We start from the raw sequence: 6054 nt of genomic DNA, 5'->3' as shown, positions 1-6054 counted from the left end.
AAACTGTAGTTAATGTGTGTATCTTTGTCATGCGATAATGTAGCTGTAGTCTGGCTGATGGTTGTAGTAGTGGCAGTTTATTTTCATGGAAAAAGTAGTGTTTCATTACTTGTTATTATTGCTTCATCCGCAGTATCCTGGTTGTGGGGATGGATTAGCTTGTTAAATTTTCAGAAGTTAAGCAGTTTATTGTAAATGATATGTGTAAAATCAGTTGCACAAATTATGCCTATAGATTGCATTTAGCATGTCTTTTGGCATGTATAGTTGTATAAAAAGTCAAATAATATTTATAGGCTGTGCTATAGTTGCTATAAAGAGCTAGGAAAGTAATGTCCCCAGCACCTGAGATGAGGCAATTTCTAAGTGTGTGTGTGACACATGAAATGCTTCAGCTTGAGATAAGAAAAGCATTTTATTTCCTCATTTGCTTTTTTACTTCTGTGTGTGTACTAAAAAGAAAAGAGCTTGATACCTGACAGTAAACCACATAAAACACAAGGTTAAATCATTCTGGTAGTATTGTACATTATTGTATGTTTCTAAGATAACAAAAGGTAGTAGCTGGCTATCAGGCATGTTGTTCTGAGAGTTCCTTGATGCAAGTTGAGTGATTAAGTTCTATCTTACCAAGTTCGATGCAATGTTGTTAGCTGACTTCTTTCTGCTGTTTTACTTAAATGTGAGATTCTTTAGCTATTCAGCATATAAGAAAATTCCACCCTATCTTTCAAGGCCAAAGTTTTTGTTAGGTGGTGCAACAACTTGGGAACCTTTTGTTTATGAAGGTACTAATTTGTTAGGAGATGAAAAATGTGACTTTTTTCAGCAGTGTGCTTTATTCTAAAGTTTGTTGGGTGACTACAGCTGGAACTTCTTGAAGTCTTTATTGCTGAACTGTTCCCTTGGAGAGTGATGTGCATTCTAGTCTGTTTCTAGTGCTTTCTCATTTAATAATATTGTTTGTATTACAGATGGCCTGCCATCTTCATTTCTTCAGTAGTTCTGCAAGACAGGACCAAGCAAGTGCCGATAGAGAGGGTGGAGGGCTGAAAAAAACCACTGAGTTTTGACAGACTAGCCAAGAGAGCTCTGAAACAGGTAGGAATGAGTGATGGCTCATGACTTCTAGATATATCCTAGCAAAATAGTTATTTTATAAACAAGTCAAATTGTAAAAATTTTCTAGTAAGATGGAGAGGAGCAACTTCAGCTTGTTATTTTTATATCTTTCAAGCTCGTCACTTTAATTCTCAAAAGTAGGTTCATAAATCTTTTTGAGGAGGATACAAACCATTTTTCTTCTTCCCTGAGAAGGAGGGAAAGGGGAAGAAGATCTGTTTGAAACAGACTCGTGCATAGAACTGTCATGTTCGTCTTGGGTTTGTTTTTTTTTTGCTATACCAAGTATCTGGTATGGAATCAGGTTTGAAGCAGCAATATTGAAGCACAATTCTTTATGTGCAGTGTCATCAGTAGGCCTTTTTTTCTTTCCTGAGACTTCTGTGGATCTGTGGAACTCTTACCTAGAAAGGCTGTCTCTGGGTCACACACTGTTTGATGTGACTTCCTAGGAGCCTACAGCAGCTCTTAAAGAATTTTGCCGATGTTGTTTAGCAACCATACCAAGTTTTATTTAGCACAGGCAGATTAAGGGGACAGTATCTAAGAATACTGACTCCCATTTTTGTTCTGCCCAAGGGCAAAACATTTTGGGGAAGGAAGTAAAGTAACTGTCTAGATATACTGGTATTACATCCATCTAGCTCTAGACAAACGTGTTTCTTTTCCAGTACAAATTAAAATCATTGATGAAGGGGAAAGTTTTACTTGGAGGTTGTGGCTGGTGCTCACCTGCAGATTTCTGATTCAGGACAACAAAGAGCAAAGTCTTTAAATGAATGGAAAGATTGGGTCACTGCTATCCAAATCCCATTAATGAGTAATTAATTGTGCCATGAATATAGAAGAATAGACTAGGTTAAGTGAATGAAAGGTCTACTTCTGCTGGTTTGCTGCTTGTTTATAAAATGGGAGACATGCCATGGCTTGGCAGCTGAGAAGTTTACCTTGCTACGGAATTACTGTGTGGTGTTTGGTAAATACAGGTAGAAGCATAAAATCTGAATGTCCAGAGAGTCTCAACTTCCTTATTTAGGTTACTTTGTAAAGGGAAGCAAGTGCTCCTTCCCAGCATCCCCCCACCTTTGGGATTTACATACAGCTCCCAACTTTATCAGTGAATTGCAAAAGAAATTCTATGGACAAAAGCCTGACTGACAGCCCCAATTCTTCTGAACAGGCTCATCCAGTATGCGGAATGAGGTGGAGGGACCTATAGGAAAAAAAAAAAAGGTATGTGATTTATGTACGTATTTTTTAAAATCAATTACAATGATGCATTTGGAAAGCAGCAGTGAATTAAGAGCGTAAGCCATACTGCAATAAGCAATACTGCCTTGGGCTTTTCCTAGTTGAGAATATTTGATTTAACAATTTTATGTTCTTGATTGTAACTGATGTTTTAGTTTGTCGTTTTTAATGGAAAAAAGGATGCAACAGTTTTACATACCTACATTTCCTTACAGTCTGAACTTCTCCATCAAAGCATGCCCCTTTACAGCCTGAGCTAATAGGGTGAAAATTAGTTAGGCTAGCAGTTATCCTTAAGGTATGCTAATCTTAAAAGATTGGAAGAAATTTTTTTTGTGTGTTTTGTCTGAGCTACTTTCTGAGAGCAGCAAAAGATAATGACTTAATGTTTCTTTGGTTCGCTTGTAGTTCACCTGTAGTTGGATTCTCTTGCTTCTATACCTCTGTCACTTTTGGTAGAATTTCACACGTATATACCCCCTTCGCTCCTACTGTTCTGATTCAGTTGTACCCACTTTGCTTATACCCTATTTTTCCATGGCATCTATCTAATCTGCATCTTTCCACTCTCCATTCTCTGCACCAAAACCTGTACACTTCCCCCTGTGTCTGTATCAGACTTATTTTCACCCCTGCATGTCTTGGCACAGTAGCTGTGGTGTCAATGAGAGTACTGGAGAGAGATTCTCCCTGCCTCTGTTTGTTGCACTTACAACTCCAGCAGTTCCTGGATGCATGAATAATCAGCCACTGCTGGAAAATTCTGACTCTGCTTCTGCTGCTCAGGCTGGAGCATGCCAGATACAGGGGGATATTGAAGAATACCGCTGCCAAACTCTAAGTTGCTTTGGAAAATATGAGGGAGTAGAGTGTGCATGTCTGTCTATACTGGCAAGGTTGATACTGGTCTTCCTTGCCCTGCCTGAGCTACATGGGCTGCTCCTCTGCCAGGTAAAGTGGAGATGGAGCCTGTTCGGTGGCTTTTTACGTTCAGTTTCTTGAGCCTATAGTAGAGTCATTGTAGGAGTCAGATGAAGCTTGTCAGGGTGTTCCTGTCAAGACAAGGAAACAGGATGCCAGAATGTTACCGAAAGGCTAGATTTTCTGTGATGCTGTCTTGGGTGTTCTTCCAGGGGGAACACTGGAAAGCTTATTCCAAAGCACAGCAGAAGAACTTCAAGCGCGAGTGCCTGCTCAAGACAGAGTTGAGGACTTTAAGTTAGTAAATAAAGGCTTGCAAATAACCCTGAAATGCATTGGTAATTGTCATTAAAGACATAAGGTAAATCTTAATTTACCTTTTTTCAGAGACCCTGAAATTGCTTAAATAGTGGTATTTTTTTTCATAAGAAGAGAATTTTGTTGCCCAGCATATAAAGTTTTGAGTTTTTTGACAGAATTTCAAAGAATTATGCAGCAAAGTGTGGATGTGGTGATCTTGAAGTAAAATTCCATGTAAAAGACTTCCAATATTTTGTTCTTGTTACTGAAAGAATTCTGCGCTCTGACAAATGGTTCATTGTGAAGTAGCTTCTACCATGTTAAGAAAGGCTGGAGCTTCATATGGTTGTAATAAACAGAATGGTCTTAACAATGAATGCTAGGAAACCTTAGGAATGCTTATCACTGTGGCATACTCTGTTCACTAGCTTTACAAACCAAACCAAAGTGTTTTCCTTATCAATTTTACATCCATGTGACTCCCAGAGATTACATGGTACAAGTTTTTTCTTGGTTATTTTTCACAAGTTGGTCTCTGAAGGCCACTTTCTTAAACCTTTTGGTGCAATGGCTGTTGTGAAATCAATTTTCAGACAGCATTGCATCACACTGATTATTCTCCTACACATTTTTCTCCAAGCTAAGCAACATATTTTCCCTCTATTTAAGCTGCTGTAATGAATACCCTCGTTACTAATAGACTGGGGTGGGATGGGAAACAGCTTTCAAATTTGTGGTTCTTCACTAAATGTGGGAAGTGTTGATGTGTGAGTAAAGTGAGTGCCTGTTATTTAATGTACATCTGTGAACCAACTGCAGAATCTCACTATTTGCCAGTTGATTAAAAAGGGAAGAGGTAAATGTGACTCTCCCTGTGATCCAAAGTACCAATCTGTACATCAGTGTGGTGCTGCATGCTGGAGAGCCTTGAGTCTCAGCAGTAGTAGCTGAAAGAGATTTCTGCTGCCCCTGGCCTCTAGTGCTGGCTTTCCTTCTGGCCTACATGGTTTAAACTGCAGCCTTCCCTGTGTTCCCCTCCCAGTTGTACCCCTTGAAACCATTGGCTTGTTAAGACCTCCCAGAAGCCTGCTTAAGAGATCCAGTGCACCACTGGGTGAGGAGTGCCTCTTCCTTATCCAGTTATGTGCAGTCACTCCTAACACAAGCCCCAGACCAAATGTTATGGAAGTTATGACTAAGTCGTTTTATTTGCAGGCAAAACAGCAACAAATGTTCTATGAATTGTGAGTAAGTCAGGGAGTAAATTAATGGACTTGATCTGTTTATCCTAAGGCTGTATCTGATGGGTCTCAAGTCAATTACTGTTTCCCTTCTTGATAGTGGTCATAATTAGAGTTTCACATTTTCTGAAAGCTTGTTTTCTTGATGAAAAGAGATAGATTGTTTGTTTGCTTGTTTTTAAGATCTTCTCCAGGGTCTACACCCATTTGTTTATTCACTCTGAATCTCCTGTTCCTTTCACAAGTAGGAGACAGTTTAGTCACCTTAATATCCAAGTGTTCCTTTCCATTGATAGATAAATATTTCTTTGCTTTATTAGCAATCATCTTCTGCTCTGAGCTGGCTAATAAACTGATTCAATGAGCTGTACAACTCTTCCCCCCCCCCCCCCCCCCCCCCGCCCCATTTCCTCTGACGGCTTGCATTTCTCACTGAAGAATGCCATCTTTCACTGGTCTTAATGCTCTCTACCAGTTTTTTATGTTAAAACCATACTTCATACAAGCCTTTGAATAGGCTAGCTGTCGTTCATTACTGGCTTTTGATTGAGACCAGATGTGATGGCTGTTAACCACCGTAGGGTGACAAGGGTCTGAGGTGACTTATTTCCAGTCTTTTCTTAGGTAACTTCAGAAATAGTGACCTTCAATCCCTGCCTGCCACGCAAAACAGTAGAACAGAACTGTGTTCAAATACAGTGATTTTGCTTTGAAAGCCATACATTTTTGTCTTTGTTGAAGTCTAAGTCTCCAAGGATCTGTGGATCTTGAGCCCAGCTGATAAAAGGAATGGAACTGGCCATTTATTATTTTAGGTAATAAAAGAGGATATTGTATATTAGCTTTTTCACATTCCAAGGCACTAGCAACAGAATGAAGGTTAAAGGCGTCTGATATTCTCAATTAAAGAATGGAGCCTTTGTTTTTAGCACAGTATGCAGCTGAGACAGAAGGAATATGCCAGGAAATGAAAACCAGGTGGCTTGGGTTTAAATTTTTTAAGACCAAAGAAGTGACCTTCAAAAAAGGCTATTTACTAACTTAATAAAAATAAGTTAAATGTATACAAAATTAATTATTCTCTACATTGATTGGCAGATGTTTCTGTACATATATCTTGCATTTCCACAGGACAAACACGATGATGAATAGATTTGTCTTAAAAACCCTGCTGAGCTATAATTAGAGATTTCTGTAACACTAGGTTCTAAGTTAATTT

This window comes from Buteo buteo, chromosome 5, assembly GCF_964188355.1.
Source record: "Buteo buteo chromosome 5, bButBut1.hap1.1, whole genome shotgun sequence".
Classification (NCBI taxonomy): domain Eukaryota; kingdom Metazoa; phylum Chordata; class Aves; order Accipitriformes; family Accipitridae; genus Buteo; species Buteo buteo.
This window is presented reverse-complemented; position numbering follows the sequence as displayed.